This window comes from Danio rerio, chromosome 18, assembly GCF_052040795.2.
Source record: "Danio rerio strain M-AB ecotype USA chromosome 18, GRCz13ab, whole genome shotgun sequence".
Lineage (NCBI taxonomy): Eukaryota > Metazoa > Chordata > Actinopteri > Cypriniformes > Danionidae > Danio > Danio rerio.
This window is the reverse complement of record NC_141038.1, coordinates 26,885,001-26,906,399: the sequence shown is the minus strand read 5'-3', so window position 1 is coordinate 26,906,399 and position 21,399 is coordinate 26,885,001. Positions and strand designations below refer to the sequence as shown.

The 21,399-nt window shown below is 45.9% G+C and overlaps 1 protein-coding gene across 1 annotated transcript in view; it reads left to right on the top strand.

Annotated features, from left to right (window-relative positions):
- Positions 1-6,659: 6,659 nt before the first annotated feature.
- The window catches only part of plin1 (perilipin 1), a 102,035-nt gene continuing 87,295 nt past the window's right edge, over positions 6,660-21,399 (top strand). Inside the window, exons 1-2 of the mRNA XM_087293180.1 lie at positions 6,660-6,747; positions 7,143-7,235. The gene's annotated coding sequence lies outside the window, so the exon portion shown is untranslated. The remainder of the gene's footprint in view (positions 6,748-7,142; positions 7,236-21,399) is intronic.

Below are 21,399 nucleotides of genomic sequence, written 5' to 3'. Positions count from 1 at the left end.
GTGGCGACCACGGGTTAATTAAGGGACTAAGCCGAAAAGAAAATAAATGAATTAATAAATATTAATTGTGAGCTGTAAGGTGGTGCAGTGGGTAGCATGTGCGCCTCACAGCAAGAAGGTCGCTGGTTCGAGCCTCGGCTGGGTCAGTTGGCATTTCTGTGTGGAGTTTGCATATTCTCCACGTGTTCGCATGAGTTTCCTCCAGGTTCCCCTGTTTTCCCTGTAAAACATATGCTGGATAAGTTGGCGGTTCATTCTGCTGTGGTGACCCCAGAGTAATAAAGGTACTAAGCCGAAAAGAAAATGAATGAATATTAATTATTATTAACATTGTTATTAAAATCTAAAAATAAATAAATTGTGTGAAAATGTGCACTCAAATGTCCATAATGCATGTGGAATATACTGTATATTCTTAATGCTCCCCTTTGTGTGAGAAGCAGAGAGAGGGGAACGTTCGAGGTTACAGAAGTAACCCTTCGTTCCCCGAGGAGGGGAACGGAAGTGCCATAGAGTAGATTGATTGAAATCCACGAAATGGGAGGATTCGGTTCAGAAGCCGCTTGTCTGAAAGAGTATTGAACGGGCCAATGAAAGCAATGAATTGGCAGCGTAAGCTTGCACAGGTGTACTTCATTGCCAATTATCCCAGCATATAAGCACACCTGGAGCAAGCAAACGCAATCCTTTTAAGCTGAAGAGACTTTCAAACAGCTAAGGGACAGTCATTATGGCGACGGAGTATGGCACTTCCGTTCCCCTCCTCGGGGAATGAAGGGTTACTTCTGTAACCTAGAACGTTCCCCTTCGGTTGGGGAACTTCAGTGCCATAGAGTGGATTGATTGAAATCCACGAAATGGGAGAAGTATGGAAAGCGCCATAATGACTGCACCTTACTAACGCCACCGATGAGGGGATAGTCAAGCAAGCGTGACGCACCCACATCATTGGAGGCGCGATCCTCCAACGTATCCCTGGCCCTTATTTATCCTACTTCAACAGAAGTCTTACGGATTTAGATATATTTTTTGGGAAGCCGTGAGCATCTAGATAATTCTAGGAAAATACGACAGTACGTTGGGAAGCGTGCAATCCCGATAGGGAGGACAGATGGCAGAATTACATATGGACTAGCCCTAAAAAGGGGGAGTACACATAGCAAAAGAGTGGTTAGCGGAGAGGGAAGACACGGGTCTGCCCAGGGGGGGGGGACTTAACCGTGGCGGAATAAGCATATGGGATCGCCTAGTGGGGATCACGCATAGCAGGCACCTTTACCCAAAACGCGGGCTGACCAGCAGGCAGACCTACAACGTAGTGGGCCAGCAAGTGACTCCTCCGCTGAGTCAGTGCTGGGGGCCACAGAGGAATCTGCAGGGCTCACCTGACGGGGAACTTTACTGACAGATAAAAAGGCGCACGTACCTCCGTGTTAGGGAGAATGGCGCAGCAAGCATGTTTCAACACCCTACCGAATTGTTTCCTCAATCACCATGGGTTACCTAATACCCTTGAGGAAACCGGCTCCATCCGCAGATTGTAAAACCTTGCAAATATGATGTGTGTCACCCAGCCCGCAGCTCTACAGATGTCTGTTAGAGAGGCGCCGCGTGCGCGCGCTCGAGAGGATGCGAAGCTCCGAGTGGAGTGCGCACGCACTCTCGGGGGAAGCGGCTCACCTCGGCTCTGATAGCGAAAGAAAGGCATCCACAATCTAGTGGGAACTTATTTCGGTACGGCACTTCCCTGCTGCCGACCGCCATAACAGACGAAGAGCAGCTCAGATGATCTAAACTCTGAGTGCGGTCCGGATAATACGCAAAACGCGAACTGTACAATAAAGAAGGGCTGGGTCTGCCTCCTCCGAGGGCAGCGCTTGCAGGCTCACTACCTCGTATTAAAACGGAGTGGTAGGAACCTTGGGCACATATCGCGGGCGGGGTCTCAGGACGTGAGAGAAAGCCAGCCCAATTACAGGCACGAGTCACTGACCGAAAAATGCCTCCGGGTCCCCGACCCTCTAATCGATATCAACGCGACCAGCAGAGCTGTCTTCAGGGACAGAAAGATACTGAGTTGAGGATCGAAGGGATCTGACGCGGCTTGTGTAGCGAGGGCGAGATCCTAAGAGGGCATGAGAGGGGGCGGGGTGGATTAATTCGCTTAGCGCCCCTGAGGAACCGGATGATGAGGTTATGCGTTCCCACGGTGCCGCCAGCCACCGCGTCATGAGAGCGGAGATGGCAGCCACGTAACCTTGAGTGTGGAGGGCGACAGCCTGCTCTCCAGCTTCTCTCGGCGTAAAAAAAGCACAACGCTGATCTGGCAAATTACGGGGGTCTTCTCTGCGAGAGACACACCATTCAGTGAATAGACTTCAGGGCATAGGCGCGCTCGGCGAGGGTGCCAGATGGTGCCCTGTCCCTGAGAGAGTAGGTGCTCTCTCGAAGGGACTGCCAGGGGAGGGCTATCGCGAGGGAGAGCTCTGACATCCAGGTCCGGTTGAGCCAGAGGGGCGCAACCAGCAACCTGTTCCTCGTCCTCCCTGACCTTGCACAGTAACTGCGCGAGCAGGCTCACTGGGGGAAACGCATATTTGCGCATGCCCCGAGGCCAGCTGTAAGCCAGTGCATCCGTGCCGAGAGCACTCGGTCAGGGAAAGAACAACTGGCAATGAGCGATCTCGGGGGAAGCAACAGATCGATCTGGGCTTCCCCGAATCGCGCCCATATCAGCTGAACAGACTCGGGGTGGAGTCTCCATTCTCCAGGACGTAAGGCTGCCGTGAGAGCGCATCGGCTGCACGGTTGAGCTTGCCTGAATATGAATGGCGTGCAGCGATTTCAGCCGCGGATGACTCCAGAGGAGCAGACGGCGGGCGAGCTGAGACATGCGGCGAGAGCGCATACCCCCCATACGGCTGATGTACGCCACCGCCGCCGTACTGTCCGTCCTGACCAGCACGTGTTGCCGCTCCAGCACCGGAAAAAAACGGTGGAGAGCGAGGAACACTGCCAACAGCTCCAGGCGATATGCCAATGCAACTGGGTACCTTTCCACAGGTCCGCAGCCGCATGCCCGCAACGCACAGCCCCCCAGCCCGTGTCGGAAGTGTCTAGTGAAACGACAACAAGACTGGACGCCTGTTCTAGAGACACCCAGGCCTGTAGGAACAAGGGGTCGCTCCAAGGGCTGAGGGCGCGGCGACACAGCGCAGTAACAGAGACTCGGTGTGCGCGCGCGTGCCATGCGCGTCTGGGGACTCGATCGTGAAGCCAGTGCTGAAGTGGTCTCATATAGAGTAATCCGAGCAGCATGAAGCGGCTGCGGATGCCATATGCCCCAGGAGCCTCTGAAATAGTTTCTGTGGGACCACTATTTTACTGTCGAGCTCTCTCAGACAGTACAGCATCAGCTGAGCGCGCTCTCCGGAGAGGCGCGCTGCCACGGTGACCGAGTCCAGCTCCAGCCCTAGAGAAGAGATCCTCTGCACGGGGGCGAGTTTGCTCTTTTCTCGGTTGACCTGAAACCCCAACAGATGGAAGTGCCGGAGCACTTTGTCTCTGTGCATAATCAATTGCTCCGAGAGAGGGCAAAAATCAGCCAGTCGTCAAGAATTTAAGTATGCAGATGCCCGCGAGCCGAAGGGGCGCTAAGGCACCCTCCGCGGGCTTGGTGAGGACTTGCGGAGACAGAGAGAGCCCGAAGGGGAGGGCTTTGTATTGCCAAGCTCGACCTTCAAACGCAATCGCAGAAACTGACGGTGGCGAGGAAGAATGGAGACATGGAAATACGCGTCCATCAGGTCTAATGCTGCAGACCAACCCAGAGGACGAACGCACCGGAGGATGCGCTTCTGCGTGAGCATTCTGAACGGCAGCTTGTGCAGACAGCGGTTCAAAATGCGCAGATCTAGGATTGGCCGTGACCCACCGCTCTTTTTGGGCACGATGAAGTGTGGGCTGTAAAACCCGCTCTCCATCTCGGCTGGAGGGAGCGGCTCGATTGCATCCTTCGCCAGGAGGACAGCAATCTTCTCTCGCAAGACAGGGGCGGACAGGGGGCTGACCCTGGTGAATACACACCCGTGACTTGGGGGGCCGTTTCGCGAACTGAATCGCATAGCCGAGTCTGATTGTGCGTATGAGCCACCGCGAAGAGCTGGCCCGCGCTAACCAGGCAGGCAGAGCTCTCGCTAATGGACTCATCGCTACAATCGCTGACGTACCAGCAGTGGGGCAGCGCGGAGTGGGTGTGCTGATCCGGGAAGCGCGCGGGTCCCACGGAAAAGCTGGAGGTGAGATATTTGCTCTCACTCCGCACCCGAGCTCCGGAGGGGAGGCTCGAGGGGTGGGAGAAAGGAGACCGTCCTCCCAGTGCTCATGAGCCACTGGCGAAACGCACCGAATCTGCAAGCTAGAAAGCATAGCGTCCCAGACTGGCAGATGTCGGGCTGTCACATCCGGGGAAGTGGAAAAGTGCCCTTTCATAATGTTTTCATGGCAGTAAAAAAGTGTCGTTGGAAATGGGGCCCCGCCCTCCAGCGGGGAAAGAGCAAGTTCCCTCTTCTCCAGATGGCCTGTCCCAGGGACGCTTCGCGGTCCATTGCCAGACTTAGCGGCGTTCTGGGCAGGGGGGCTGCCTGCTTCCGAGGTGCCCGACGCGCTCGCTTCGCCAGAGGTGTGTGCGGGGGCGGAGCAGCTCTCGTAGGCGGGCGCCTTCGGCGAGGAGCAGTTATGAATGGCATGGCGGGCGGAGCGGGCTACGGACCGCCGATAAGACATCACCCATCAACTGCTCTCTCACCGCCTTGAATTCCTGGGTGAATTCACAGACAGTGTCGCCCAACATGGCTTGGGATATGGGGAAAGTCAAGAAAGCGGACTTTGTCGACTTCGCCCATATCAGCCAGGGGTGGCGCTCCTGGATCACTAATGTGGACATCGTCCTCCCCAACGCACACGCAGCGGACTCAGTAGTCTGTAGAGCTAAGTCGGCGGCGGTGCGAAGCTCGTAAGCCTGGGTTAGACCCCCCCTCGTGCAGCTCGGCCAGCGCCTGAGCTTGGTAGCGCTGGTAGGTGGCTATCGCATGCAAGGCGGAAGAAGCCTGGCCCGCAGCTATGTAAGCTCTAGCTCCGAGGGAACTTACAGGCTTTGGATGGGAGACGAGGCGGACCCCGCCAAGAAGAGGCGCCGCACGGATTGACCGCCATCACGCACTCAACTTGAGGAATCGCCACATACCCCCTGGCTGTTCCACCGTCAAGAGTGGTGAGGGTGGAGGGACACGCAGCACGAGCAGAAAAAAGTGCTTTTCAAGACCGCGTGAGCCTACTGTGCACCTCCGGGAAGAAGGGAACGCCCCTCTAGTTGGTCCGGCCGCGGAGCTGGGGGATAAACCATCTCCAACCCACGGCCGAAGCAGCCCGCGAAAGCACGGCTAACATGTCCGTTTCAGGATCCATAGTGACAGCGCTCACCAGCCCGAAGGGGGCGAGTGGGTCTGGATCATCATCGGACAATGAAAGCCCACCCTCCGATGCCGCGGTGGACGTCTGGTCTCCGGTGTCATCGGGCGTAAGGGCTACCATCTGTTAGACGGATCGCTTCCCCCGCCCGAAGCTTGGATGGAGCGCTTAGAGGAGCGGGAGGTCTGCGGGCCCGTGGACGACAGATTATCTCTCGCTGAAACCCTCAGATCTGCCCGAGTGCCCGCTGCAGAGCAGGGGACAACTGGGGTGGTTCGCCCTTTTGCAAAGGCTAGCCGCGATCTTTACTGCGCAACAGTCATGGCATCGCAATGACGACATGAACTGCCCGCGAGCAGCGCATTAACATGCTGGACCCCCCAGACATGTAACGCAGTGCCCGTGCCCATCATCCGAGGACAGGAAACCACCGCATCCAGAAACGCACAGTCGGAGCGCCGTCCTGAAAAGGACGTGCTGCACGACTGTGTTGCTCTTCCTGTGAAATTTGAAACTTTATACGCACCGCTCTGGAGGACCGCACCCAAAGAACGCCAGGCAAGGGAGAAACCCAGCTCGACCGTCTGCCGCTGCGTGTACACACTCTGGACCGGGAGAATGCTCTCGTTCGCTCAGAATCGCTGGTCACAGCAGGAGGAACCCTCATCGACTCGATCAGAAAGTCTCTGAAGCGAAAAGGATGGCGTTTGCTCGCTCCAGGTGTACTTATATGCTGGGATAATTGGCAATGAAGTACACCTGTGCAAGCTTACGCTGCCAATTCATTGCTTTCATTGGCCCGTTCAATACTCTTTCAGACAAGCGGCTTCTGAACCGAATCCTCCCATTTCGTGGATTTCAATCAATCCACTCTATGGCACTGAAGTTCCCCAACCGAAGGGGAACTAATCTGGCATAAAGGACACTTTCAATTAATGATTCATGTTAATAATTCCTATTGAATTGAAATACAACCACATTCTGTTTTATCAGAAATAAGATGGATAATTTTCAAAAAAGAAATATAATTAGGAAAATAAACTACAACTAATACGACCTTAATGAGCGTGACTTTTCTACCATTTTTAAGTAAATTAAATGTAATAATTTAATTTAATCTGTCAATATTACCACGTACAAAGTGTAACCACTTTTTTGCTCTAAGATTTATTTATTAATTTTCTTTTCAGCTTTTCTATTCCACAGCAGAATGAACCGCTAACTTATCCAGCTTATGTTTTACGCCGCGGATGCCCTTCCAGCTGCAACCCATCACTGGTAAACACCCATACACACTCACTCACACACACACACACACACATATACTACGGACAATTTAGCCTACACAATTCTCCTGCATCGCATGTCTTTGGACTATAGGGGGAAACCCAACGACAAATAGGAAACCCATGCCAACATGGGCAGAACATGCAAACTCCACACAGAAACACCAACTGACCCAGCCGAGGCTTGAACCAGTGACATTCTTGCTGTGAGGTGAATGTGCTACCCTCTGCACCACCATGCAGCCACTGAAATTCATAGTTGTCATTAGTCTAACAAAAATAATATAAGCCTATATTTGTAGCTCTTTTATACTTTTTCTATCATATGTTGTAAATCTGTCTATAACTGTTACTTTACATTGTTTCTTCTTTTCTGTTACTTTTCAGTTCCTTCCGTACTGCACATGCATGAGGTGTGAATGGTTCAAAGACACTGCCGGTCTGCCAGCGATCATCAGAGAAGAACTGAGATAGATGCAGGTGAAGTGTGCAAGATGGAGAATTTTTAGAAAAAATTCATGAAAAAGTAGAAACAAGCCAAACAATGAAATGCAGCTACCTCCGCAATTCTGCTTTCTGGCTGAAACACCTGTCAGATGATAAGCGCTGGCTAATCTAATCTACAGAGAAAAAAATATCTATAGAGGAAAAGAATGTGCTTCAGAGAATGTGCTTGAGTTTCAAAGCTAGGGCCCCACACCTGGAATTGCTTAGGTGCCCCCAAATCACAAGTCTGCCTCTGCATATATACAGTTAAAGTCAGAATTTTTAGCCCTTTTATTTATTTATTTAGTTTTTTTTTTTTAAAATGATGTCAAGGAGAGCAAGGAAATTTTCACAGTGTGTCTGATAATATATATATATATATATATATATATATATATATATATATATATATATATATATATATATATATATATAATTTATTTTTTTATTTTTTTCTGGAGAAAGTCTTATTTGTTTTATTTCAGCTGGGAATAACAGCAGATTTTAATTTTTTAAACAACATTTTAGGGACAAAATTATTAGCCCCTTTAAACAATATATTTTTCGATAGTCTACAGAACAAACCATCATTATACAATAACTTGTCTAATTACCCTAACCTGCCTAGTTAACCTTATTAACCTAGTTAAGCCTTTAAATGTCACTTAAAGCTTTATAGAAATGTCTTAAAAAAATATCTAGTCAAATATTATTTACTCTCATTATGGCAAAGATAAAATAAATCAGTTATTATAGATGAGTAATTAAAACTATTATGTTTAGAAATGTGTTAAAAATCTTCTCTTCGTTAAACAGAAATTGGGGAAAAAATAAACAGGGTGGCTAATAAATCAGGGGGGCTAATAATTCTGAATTCAACTGTATATATTTGCACTCTGAATGATTAAAATGGATGTAAAGGCCTGTCATAAATGTGAAAGATCTGTCCCCTACACCAAAGGAATAGTTTCTTCTCCATTTTTTAGAAATGATTGTGTGTTTTTTTTTTTTACTTCAAGGCTAGACCGATCAAGACTATCTCGTATTTATCAAAGCACAGCCCTAGTGATGGCCACCATGGGGGATTATTTTTGTAGAAGCACAGTCTGAATTATTACAACCAGCATGGAAGACTTTGATCATAACGGTCCAATATATTCCATGGTGTTCTCAATAGTGAGCTGGTCAAACACACAAAGCACAACACATTAATACTCAAAACAAATGGAGCCAAATGTCAGAGTGTTTATTTGTCCACTAGCATACAAATCTTCAAGATTTCAACTGTGTTTTTTTACACTTTCATGGGGGTTCTTGTCAGTGTTCTGGTGAAATGTTTTTACACGATTTAATTCTATTATCTTGAAATGTCTAATTCAGCAGTGATGCTGTTGCTTTATTACTTTACAATGTCAAGTGCTGGATGGATGTTGACCACAACCTTCTCATTTTAGTCTCTGCAGTGGTTTTATTAGGTGAATTATCATATAAATAAAAAGAATGAATAAATCCAATAAAGAAACCGAGGGAACAGGAGATAAAAGTTGACATTGATGGGTGCAATCTTCAGTTCATTTGCATATGTTTGAACAAATAAAGGTCAGATGTTTAATGTCGTAGCTACTGACAGCAGGCGTGAGGTAATAAGGATATAGGTGAAATTCTCTGAAACAACCGAGCAAGAATGTGTGAGAAGCACTGATACAATCAGTTTCCTTTCTGATGCTCATGTCAGACCTTTTGTGTTTGAAATGACCTTCACGAGCCTTTTAATAGCATGGAGTTTTATTAGCCCCCTGTATGTTTTTTCAGGATTTTCTTTGATTATTTTTAGTTTTTTTTTTTTTTTTGTAAAAAAATATTTGTCAACACATTCCTAAACATAATACAATAGTTTTAATAACTCTTTTTTATTAACTGGTTACTTTTATCTTTGCCATGACGATAGTACATAATGTTTTATTAGATATTTTTCAAGATGCTAGAGTTCAGTTTAAGTGACATTGAAAGGCTTAACCAAGAAATTAGTTTACAGTTTTTTATGATTGCTTACACACTATAATTAAACTTTTACCACAATAAGCAAAACTCAAAGAGCAAAACACAAGGCCAGAGCACAACTTTAAGCATGTTGTCAGCTTCACTTAACACACTTGGATGCTTTTGAGATATTTTTCATGATGGAATTTCCTAGCAGTTTCAAAACAAAGGCCTTCAAATAAACATACACATGAACCATAGCTTAAACACAGCCATCAGGTGTGCACACACACTGCTGTAAAACTGTACACACCAATCAGCTGAAACCACAACAAAAAAGCAATAGGTATAAACTAATAGTCTTCAATTTACAGTAGTATAGCTAATACTTTATTAAATATGTTTACAGTAGTATAGCTATAAATATTAGTCTAAAATAAATATGTTTACATCAGTATATCTATAAATCATAATCTTTGTTAAATATGTTTACAGTTGTATAGCTATATATTAGTCTTCAACAAATATGAAGGCAATGTTGCAGTATGGAAGAGGACGCACGAAAGAGAGTAAGATTGGTAAACAGGTGACAGTGGATGGGAATTTTTTCTGAGTATATGTTGATACTCAGAGAAACGTGAGTTGAGATCTAATGGTTATCATTAGGCTCGTTTGAGGTGCGCCTCACCTTGACTGCATTGTAAACCAGAGCAGGCATCTGCAGTAAGAGGAGGGCTAAAAAATTACATCAGAAGTCGGACACTTGCCGAATCTCGCTGTTTAGCCACTTGGAAACGTCACCAGTAGCGGAGATCTCGTTCGCATTTTTTAATCGCAGACGAATGACCTTATGAAAAAATACTATGGTGATTTATAGTAAATATTATAGCATCTTTGAACATGTTTTTTCAGTATTGGGTTATGTTTATAGTTGTTGTGATACCAGAGCAACTATAAAATTTAAATAGGCTATTTTATAACATGGTTCAAAAGCACTACAGTATACATTACTATAGTATTTTTAATGTGGGAGTGGATGCAATAGAAATATCACTGTTTTTACAAAAAGATGTTCAGAATTACATTGGATGAACAGCTCATTAACTAAAAGGGTGTATTTAAAATATAATTCTGTATATTCAACAAACGTTAAAAGAATAACAAAATAAACAGCTTATACAGCAAGAAAACTCTCAAGAAACCTAATTTGGCTACATTATAAATGAAGTAGCCATAGCAAGATGCTATTGAGTGACGGGTTATGACAAATGTTTGTTTGACAAAGAAATTCCTAGGGGGTTAATTATATTGACATGCTTATTAGGTCTATATAAACTGCTTTTACTAAAATAAACAGCCCAAGACTTTCTCCAGAATAAAAACTATTAGACTGTAGGAAAAACTATGAAAATGTTCTTGGTCTATTAAACATGACGTTTGACTTCACATACATATACATATGTGTGTGTGTGTGTGTGTGTGTGTGTGTGTGTGTGTGTGTGTGTGTGTGTCTTGTTTACTACACCCTTTTCGCTTCTCATATGAAACCACACAAAGATGAGGCATAATGACAAAGCAGTCTGATTACCTTTGTATGTCTGAATATATGTATGTATTAGATTGACTTTCATGAAATAACGCTGCATAAAAATTACAATACAAAATTCACACAAACATACAAAAAGTGAAAATGAAAACAAACAGGACTTAAAACTGAGAGAGAAATAAAATACAGCACACACACATCCTAATGATTTATTAGTAACATTTAGTTATATTACATAGGTCACGTTATGTTTTACAAAGATGTGTTTTGTTTTTGTTTGCGTGTAAATCTAAATAAATAACCATGTGTTATGCTCTTTTTGACTTTTTTTAAATTATCAACGAAAATACAAAAAAGGTATTCAACAAATCCAGGTATAAACCTTAGTTAAACAAGATAATAAAGTGTAATGTATCAGTCTCATCCAATTAGCATTCAGCTGCGTCGTAAGCCAGTCGTTTCCCATCATGCTTTTGGTAACGCAGTCTTTTGAGATCAACTGCTGCCGACTGCTTAATCCGAGGTACCCGCCTCGCGATCGCGAGAGTTTTTTGACGCACGTCAGGGTGACATCAGAGCAAGGCGAAGGCCAGGCGGACACATTTCTAACCGGCATGCATCCTGCGGTGATCACCGGTGATCGATTCTGCGCAGATAATGCCCATGTCAAACGAGCCTATTGAAACTGGCATTTTATAGTGATTAAACACCTGATTGTGTCTACAATTAATCAAACAAGTGTTTGCTCACCTGATGACTATTGAAGCAATTGGTTGGACACATTGGTAAATTGACAGTCAATGCTTTGGTATTGCAAGTGACTTCATGACAAATTTGAGCTGCGGTCACACTAGTTTGTGTGTGCGAAATTCTGTCGTAGGGCGCTGCGAAAAGGGGCTGGAATAAACAAGATTATTAGACATTAAAAAAGGTCATGTTTTGATCCTCGTTTGGTATCACGCAGTCAATGTGATTTCGCAGGTCAGAGTTCACCAAGCTTTAACTTTGCACCTCAGCAACCAGCGAAACTTAACGCATGACCCTGCGTTTCCGATCTGACGCATTTGCGTTCGTATGAATGGAAGTCTACGGGAGGAAAAGCCCAGTGTGACCGCAGCTTAATGTATGTGAAGTGTGTTTAGTGTTCTGCAAATCACTGTGTGTAGTGTTTTGCAACAAGTGTGAGGCTGACAATGTGCTTATAGTTGTGCAAATATGGGCTGATGTTTTGCTTCTTGAGTGTAAGGTTTTGCTAATAGTGTACGACTTTTAATTTTAGTGTGAAACCAATCCACAAAAACTGTAAATTGGTGTTACAGTTTTTTAGGATTGCTTACACACTAAAATTAAAAGTAGTACACTATTAGCAAAACCTTACACACAAGTATCAAAACATCAGCCCATATTTGCACAACTGTAAGCACATTGTCATCTTAACACTTGTTACAAAACTCTACACACAGTGATTTGCAAAACACTAAACACACTTAACATACATTACACACTAAAATCTATCATGAAGTCACTTCATTGCAATACCAAACCACTGACTGTCAAATTACTGCACCGTCCAACCAATTGGTTCAACACAGTCATCAGGTGTGCAAACACTTGTTTGATTTATTGTAGACACAACAATCAGGTGTTTAAGCACTGTAAAATGCCAGTTTCAATGAAAACAATCAGGTCTCAATATCAACACTGGCACACACCATAAAAAAAACAGCTTCAAATGAAGCAAATTTATGGAGTGCCTTTAGAGCACAATTTTGAAAGGGTGAAAAGACTGTGGCATGATTATGCAGAGGTATGTATTCACTTTAGCAGTGTGATCTGGCAATCTGTCTCATTATGTTTCACTGTACTGTAATACTAGATCTACACTGAACTACACAATTTTGCCTGACACTGTTCTTCAGGTAGTTTTACGAATGGATGGATAGGAGGTCTAGCATGAGTTCATTTACGTAGATGATGGTGTGTTCAACCTGACGAGAACACAGAGAAGAAGAAATATTGGCCACAGGGCTATAGTCAATGTCCCAGGGCAACGTGGGGGAAATATACAGTAACACATGTGCAGCCATTACAAACAATGGGGTCCTCCACTGCCATGCCCATATGGGCCCTTACTGTATAACACAGCACATATACTTACATTCTTGGACCAATTGCACAACATAACAGCAGCAAATCAAATTGGTCATACCCAGTACATTGTTGTCTGGGACAATGTGTCTTTCCACCGTTCTGCTCTGGTTCAGAACTGGTTTTAGCAACATCCACATTTTACCGTCCTATATCTTCCACCATACTCTCTAATCCTCAACCCTATAGAAGAGATTTTCTCGGCATAGTGGTGGAAAGTATATGATCTTCATCTCCGAGCTGAGGTACCCCTCATCCAAGCCATGGAGGAGGCCTGTGACCAGATGGAGGTAGCAGCAATACATGATTCTACATTCAAGACACTTCTTTCCAAGGTGTCTTGCTAAGGACAACATTGCAATTGATAATTCTCATGCCAGATCCAGCTAGGCGAAGAGACAATGTCTAACTTACAGTTCAATACGTAAAGTGACATGTTACAGTACTTTGAATCTTCATGCCAACATGTTGGACATATTGAGGAATAAATGAGTTTCTTCAAGGTGCAACATTGTTCTTGAGTAGTGTTTGATGAATTTACTTTATATTTGTACTTTGTTGATGGTAGCCTACTCTATTTATAGAGAAGCAGAAGTGCGAAAAGTGTTTTAGGTTTATCACAGCAGTGTGTAACTCGTGCAAACAGTGTATAGTAAATGTGAAAATGTGTGTTTCTTATGGTAAAAAAGTGTGGTTTTTAAACAGAAGTCTATAGTTTTTATAAGAGTGTTTAATTATGCAAAGGATCTGTAGTGTTTCGCTAATTGGGTGTGTGGTTGTGCTAATTGTGTGTACTGTTTTGAAAACACGGGCCCTGTTTTGAAAATCATGCTTAAGCAATCCAAAAAAACTGTAACTGGATGCATTTTGGGTCAAAGCAACAAGAAATGTGTTAATTGTATAGCCAAAAAAGATGGATGTTGTGCTAATTGTATTAAGAGTTTAGGAAACTTGTTAAATGAATTGAAAAAAACTGTCATAGCCATTGTAAAAAAAAAAACTGTAAACACCTGGTGGGTGTGTCTACAATTAATCAAACAAGTGTTTGCACACCTGATGACTGCGTTGAACCATTTGGTTGGACGGTGCAGTAATTTGACAGTCAGTGCTTTGGTAGTGCAAGGAAGTGACTTTATGATATATTTTTGTGTGCAATGTATGTTAAGTGTGTTTAGGGTTTTGCAAATCACTGTGTGTAGAGTTTTGCAACAAGTAAATCTCAATATATATATATATATATATATATATATATATATATATATATATATATATATATATATATATATATATATATATATATATATAGCTTCTAAATTGTAATATTTGATTGTATTATTCTGAAAGCTTCAATTACAAATTTACACTGGATTTTGTATATGTACAACAGTGTAATACATTACATATACAGGACAGTGTAATACATTCTTTATATTTCTTAATGCCAGCATAATATATAAATTTGCTGTAACTTTTACATCAATGTTAGTAAATTGACATCAAATAAGTTTGCCTTTTTTATCTTTATTGTATTTGACAGTGGAGTTGAAACAGGAAAGCGTAGAGAGCAGAGAGGGGAACAGATCTGACAAAGGACATTGTGTTGGGAATGGAACTCAGGTGCTATATGTACAGTAAGTGCACTTAACCGCTAGGCTAATGGCACTGACAAGATTAGTTTGATGTGTTTTTTTACTTGTTTTTTATGCAGTTTTGACATAGAGGTGCTCTCTGGGATATAACGTATACTGTTACTGTATAAATATGTCATACATAAAAATGATTTTAAAATCGTTGCACAAGAAGTAATCTGACAAAAAGACAGGCTGATAAGAGCAGAAGCATCAGGAGCACAGTGGGTGGAAATTGTAAGAGTGACTTCTGAAGAATCACACAAGGACAAAGAGCTGATTCTATAAAAAGCTCTACCAGTGAAATATGTTTCCAACTGAGATTAAAGTAGTTCAGCATGTGAAGCTTTTAATGTGGATAAAGTCTGCATGGTTTAAGTTTGAATCTTAACAGCTTAATATATATCTACACACACACAACCACACATATATATTTGAGAGAACAGGGATGAAAATTGGCAAACTGTATCTCATATCTATAGCCAAAGCATGTTTTTTTTTTTTTTTTTTGGCCTAGATTTTTATGTTTTATTTCATTTAAAATATAAATTTCGCATTATCAAACTTTAGTGTGACCGCAGCTAAAGCTACAGTCACACTAGAGTGTGTGTGCGGAATTCTGTTGTACGGCGCTGCGAAAAGGGGTGGGATTAAACAATATTATTCGACGTTTTAAAAAGCGAGCGATTGCTCCATGTTTTAAATTTCTGTTCAGACAGGTCATGTTTTGATCCTCGATCTGTCTCACGCAGTCAAGTGATGCGATTTCGCAGGTCAGAGTTCACGAAGCTTGAACTTTGCACCGCAGCAACCTGCGAAACTTAACGCATGACCCCTTTGTTTCCGGTCTGACGCATTCGCATGCGTATGAATGGAGGTCTATGGGGGGGGAAGCCCAGTGTGACCGCAGCTTTAAGCACTTTTCACCTATTTAGACACAAATTGCCAACACATTTTCATTGTGATGCACCAGTGCTGCAAAATGGTTAGCACAGGTGACAAAAGTAAAACACAATTAAAGCACAGGTGTCACCATTTGTACATAACAACTCAAAACTGAGCACACTTGTGACTAATAAGTAGGCCCACACGGAATCTGTGCCTGCAGAATTCTGCAGATTTTTAGCCCATTATTAATTCTGTTTATTTACTTGAGTAAATGTGTAAATCTGAATTTATTCAGTTTTTGTTCAGTTATTTATTACTTTTTATTTAATATGTTAAGGTGTAAGTGTCAGGGTTCTGCCACTTTGGTCTTGTAAATTCTTGTTTTGGTGGCAGAGCTCTGACACTACTCCATGTCTGGTCCTGTTTCTGTCTCTGTGTGCGCGCGCGCCGTCGTGGGTGTACGCCGAGTGTGCGCGCTGCCACTTGATGTGGCCGCGCACGCTCTGCGTCCCTCAGACGCGCGCGCTCTTGTACTAGTGTTTGTGTTTGTTCTGTCAGCAGCGCGCTGCTTTATTCTCGGCGCCTCCGTCTAGTTGGTTTCAGTTTTGGTTGGCGCTGAGATGAAGCATGCGCGTTGCTTATGTGTGAGCGCACGATAAGGTGTTTATCTATCGTGTGCTCGTGTCTTGCGTCTCTTGTCAAAGCACGTGGCTTGGTGTTTACATTGTGGTCACGTGCTTTTGTCGTGTGCTTCAGTGTTGTGTTTGTTGTCATGAACATGCGGTTAATGAGTTCTCTCATTGGCTGCATGTTCTTGTTGTGTTATGTGAGCGCATGGCTTGTATTGTCTCTCTGTGTCATGCGCTCTCCCGTCTATTGTCTAGTCCCACCCTCCTTGTTAACCCATATTTAGTTAATTGTGTTCACCTGTGTTTCAATTTACTTTTTTGCTTTATAATCCCCCTCATGTTTTCAGTCCTTTGTCAGTTCGTCGTTGCTAGTTTCCTGTCTTGTTGTGTCCAGCCCTGTCTTGTCCTGCCAGCCCTGCCAGCCCTGTCAAGTTTGTTTTTGCCTTTGTATTCATGTTTTCCCCTTCGGGGTAGTTTTGTTTTGCCTTTTATTTTTATTTTTACTATTAATAAATACCCATTGTTTCGTTGCACTTGAGTCCTCGCTCCTTTTCCCCTCACCGACCGTGACAGTACGAACTGACCAAAGAAGAGGACTCAGCAGAAAAATGGGTAGCTTCCTCTTTCCATCTCCTTTTCTTGGGGGCTCTGTCAAACACCAGCTGCTTCAGGTTGTCCAGGAAATCTCCCTGCAGCAGGGAGAGGTGGACATCAGAAATTTCGCCCACGACTTCCTTGCTGTAGTGGATGGCCTTGAGTATGAGGATAACCTGGACCTCAAGGAGGCATTTAACATCTGCCTAACGGAGCCCCTCAGCCCTGTGGAGATGGAGAGGCTGGAGTACCTGCCATTTTGGCGCTTTGTGTTTAAGCTCCACCAACTCCGCACAAAGCGCCAGCCCACTGACTGCTTCACATATCCATCTGCAGTCAGTGGGGGCCCCAGTCCTCCAATGACCCAGAAACGGCGAAGGAGGAGGAAGACCGGGTCTGCCTTACCTGTCGCCCACCCAGAGGTGACCGAACCTGCTGCAGCCCTTTCAGTTACCATCCTGGCTGCAGCATCACTTACTGAGGCACCCGCAACAGACACTGCACCAGTCCTGCAGGCAGTGGAGTATACTGCAGTGTCTGAAGAGGTGGCCAGCTTCCCGCCACCCAGACCAAGGAAGCGTCAGAGGAGAAAGGGCTCCTCCACCACAACGGCTCCAGCCCCAGAGCGCCCTCCAGTGTCGGCTCCAGCCCCAGAGCGCCCTCCAGTGTCGGCTCCAGCCCCAGAGCGCCCTCCAGTGTCGGCTCCAGCCCCAGAGCGCCCTCCAGTGTCGGCTCCAGCCCCAGAGCGCCCTCCAGTGTCGGCTCCAGCCCCAGAGCGCCCTCCAGTGTCGGCTCCAGCCCCAGAGCGCCCTCCAGTGTCGGCTCCAGCCCCAGAGCGCCCTCCAGTGTCGGCTCCAGCCCCAGAGCGCCCTCCAGTGTCGGCTCCAGCCCCAGAGCGCCCTCCAGTGTCGGCTCCAGCCCCAGAGCGCCCTCCAGTGTCGGCTCCAGCCCCAGAGCGCCCTCCAGTGTCGGCTCCAGCCCCAGAGCGCCCTCCAGTGTCGGCTCCAGCCCCAGAGCGCCCTCCAGTGTCGGCTCCAGCCCCAGAGCGCCCTCCAGTGTCGGCTCCAGCCCCAGAGCGCCCTCCAGTGTCGGCTCCAGCCCCAGAGCGCCCTCCAGTGTCGGCTCCAGCCCCAGAGCGCCCTCCAGTGTCGGCTCCAGCCCCAGAGCGCCCTCCAGTGTCGGCTCCAGCCCCAGAGCGCCCTCCAGTGTCGGCTCCAGCCCCAGAGCGCCCTCCAGTGTCGGCTCCAGCCCCAGAGCGCCCTCCAGTGTCGGCTCCAGCCCCAGAGCGCAGCTCAGTGCCGGTCCCAGTCCGGCTCCTTGCCCTGCCGGCGCCACCCAGACGTCTTGCCCTGCCGGCTTCAGCCCGGCTCCTTGCCCTGCCGGCGCCACCCAGACGTCTTGCCCTGCCGGCTTCAGCCCGACTCCTTGCCCTGCCGGCGCCACCCAGACGTCTTTCCCTGCCGGCACCACCCAGACGTCAAGCCCTGCTGGCCCCAGCCCGGCTACTTGCCCTGCCGGCACCACCCAGACGTCTTGCCCAGCCGGCTCCAGCCCGGCACCTTGCTCTGCCGGCACCTACCAGACGTCTTTCCCTGCCGGCACCTACCAGACGTCTAGCCCTGCCGGCCCCAGCCCGGCTCCTTGCCCGGCCGACGCCACCCAGACGTCTTGCCCAGCCGGCTCCAGCCCGGCACCTTGCCCTGCCGGCACCTACCAGACGTCTTTCCCTGCCGGCACCTACCAGACGTCTAGCCCTGCCGGCCCCAGCCCGGCTCCTTGCCCTGCCGGCACCTACCAGACGTCTAGCCCTGCCGGCCCCAGCCCGGCTCCTTGCCCTGCCGGCCTCAGCCCGGCTCTTTTCCCTGCCGGCCCCAACCAGACGTCTTGCCCTGCCGGCCCCAGCCCAGCTCCTTGCCCTGCCAGCGCACCCCAGACGTCTTGCCCAGCCGGCCCCAGCCCGGCTCCTAGCCCCGCCGGCTCCCCTCTGGTCTTCAGCCCCGCCGGCTTTAGTTAAGTCTCCTCTAGACCAGCCGGCTCCCCACAGGCCTTCATCCCAGCCAGCTCCCTACAGGCCTCCTGCCTTGGTATCCCAGGCCGATCCTCCTTGGGTTGTCCCTCCTGCTCCACCTTGGAGCATGCCTCTGCCACCCTGGACTGATCCTCCGGCTCCACCCTGGTTCCCTGCCGGGGTCCCTGACCCATTGCATCTGTCCTGGACTGTCCCTCCTGATCCTCCCTTGTCTTGCCCTCCCATCCCTCCCTTGTTTGTCGTTTTGGGTCTGGCTTGGCTTCCCTCCCTCCCCCCCCTTCATGTCGTCTTGCCTGTTCACCTCCCTGTCTTGTGTCTGTTGATGTTGCCTGTTTTGTTGTCTTGTAGTGTTTCTTGTCTGTCTTGTACCTTGTTGGATGTTCCCTTTAGGGACGCCAGGTGGCGTCCCTTTTGGGGGGGGCTAGTGTCAGGGTTCTGCCACTTTGGTCTTGTAAATTCTTGTTTTGGTGGCAGAGCTCTGACACTACTCCATGTCTGGTCCTGTTTCTGTCTCTGTGTGCGCGCGCGCCGTCGTGGGTGTACGCCGAGTGTGCGCGCTGCCACTTGATGTGGCCGCGCACGCTCTGCGTCCCTCAGACGCGCGCGCTCTTGTACTAGTGTTTGTGTTTGTTCTGTCAGCAGCGCGCTGCTTTATTCTCGGCGCCTCCGTCTAGTTGGTTTCAGTTTTGGTTGGCGCTGAGATGAAGCATGCGCGTTGCTTATGTGTGAGCGCACGATAAGGTGTTTATCTATCGTGTGCTCGTGTCTTGCGTCTCTTGTCAAAGCACGTGGCTTGGTGTTTACATTGTGGTCACGTGCTTTTGTCGTGTGCTTCAGTGTTGTGTTTGTTGTCATGAACATGCGGTTAATGAGTTCTCTCATTGGCTGCATGTTCTTGTTGTGTTATGTGAGCGCATGGCTTGTATTGTCTCTCTGTGTCATGCGCTCTCCCGTCTATTGTCTAGTCCCACCCTCCTTGTTAACCCATATTTAGTTAATTGTGTTCACCTGTGTTTCAATTTACTTTTTTGCTTTATAATCCCCCTCATGTTTTCAGTCCTTTGTCAGTTCGTCGTTGCTAGTTTCCTGTCTTGTTGTGTCCAGCCCTGTCTTGTCCTGCCAGCCCTGCCAGCCCTGTCAAGTTTGTTTTTGCCTTTGTATTCATGTTTTCCCCTTCGGGGTAGTTTTGTTTTGCCTTTTATTTTTATTTTTACTATTAATAAATACCCATTGTTTCGTTGCACTTGAGTCCTCGCTCCTTTTCCCCTCACCGACCGTGACAGTAAGTTATGATACTCTGCTGGATACTCCCAAAATAATTCAGCAGAAATCCGCAGATTTTTACCAAAATTCTACGCAGAAATAGCAAAAAATATCTGCAGATTCCGTCTGGCCCTGCTAATAAGGTTAGGGAACATATACAGCGAGCCAGTTCAGTGAGCACTGGTTTGAGAGGCCCTACAAGGGGTGGGTTTAAACAAGATGATTAGTCATTTAAAAAAGGGAGCGATTTGATCCATGTTTTAAATTTCTGTCCAGAGAGGTCATGTTTTGATCCTCAATTGGTTTCACGCAGTCAAGTGATGCGATTTCGCAGGTCAGAGTTCCCTAAGCTTGAATTTAGCAATAGAGATTTAGAACTTGCATTTCCAGCCTGATGTGCGTATGAATGGAAGTCTATGGGGAGAAAAGTCCAGTGTGATCGCAGCTTTATGCACTTATTGTATATTTTTGTATTTTATTTTTACATGGGCTCACTGTTTATATTTACAAGTGCTATGTGTAAATGCACAAGATTTTTGTTTTGTCTTTTTGTACAAGCGCTAAATGCACAGGTTATCTTTGTTTTGTAACATGTATTTAGCCTACAGTGAACACCTTTATTTCTCCTGCTTCATGTCCTGAGCATTTTGTTTTCTATGTTTCTGTGTTTAGTGTTTTTCATTTTGATTAACCGGAGGAACGGTTTTACAACATAGTTCAGTTTTAAGCACCGATTCAACTGTTTTGAGGTGAAAGTTTGGTTTTGCAAGAGGAGTCTGAGTTTTTGTGAATGTAGCTTGAAAAATGTTTTTGTGTATGTGTGTGTGTGTTCATAGTTTAGAGAAAAGTAGAGCAGCTTTCAAGAAATGTCTTGGCAATGGAGGAAAAAACTGTAAGAATGTAAGCATTGGTGAAATGTGTCCACTAATATTGAGTAAAAACTGTGTAAATAGTATGGTCTCAAAGGACTGATGCTGTTTAGAGTTTAAAAAACATGACAACTGGGTCGACAAACACTTGTTAGCAACTGAATAAAATGGTAAAAAGGATAAATAACATAAATGCCAATTTCATTTTGACTATAAGGAACATAAGACCATCCAAGAGGTATAAAATAAATAAATAAATTAACAGTTTTAACACAATATTTTGACTAAACAGATTGTAAAACAAAACAGAGCTCCTGCAAGAGTGAACAGCTGGGGCTAAGAAGTGCAAAACTCCTATAAATAAATAAATAAATACATTAACACTTAATACAGTTAATTTACTATAGCTGTTTATAAAGGCAATATTTAGATAGAATCTGTAACACCTCCACAAAACAGAATGAGTCTGAGTCTGTTTATATTAACCTTTTATAAATTATGGAGTTATCACATACAATTTATTTGGGGGGAAATATACACATACATTTAATACACTGTCTTTCTACACACACTAAATATTGTAA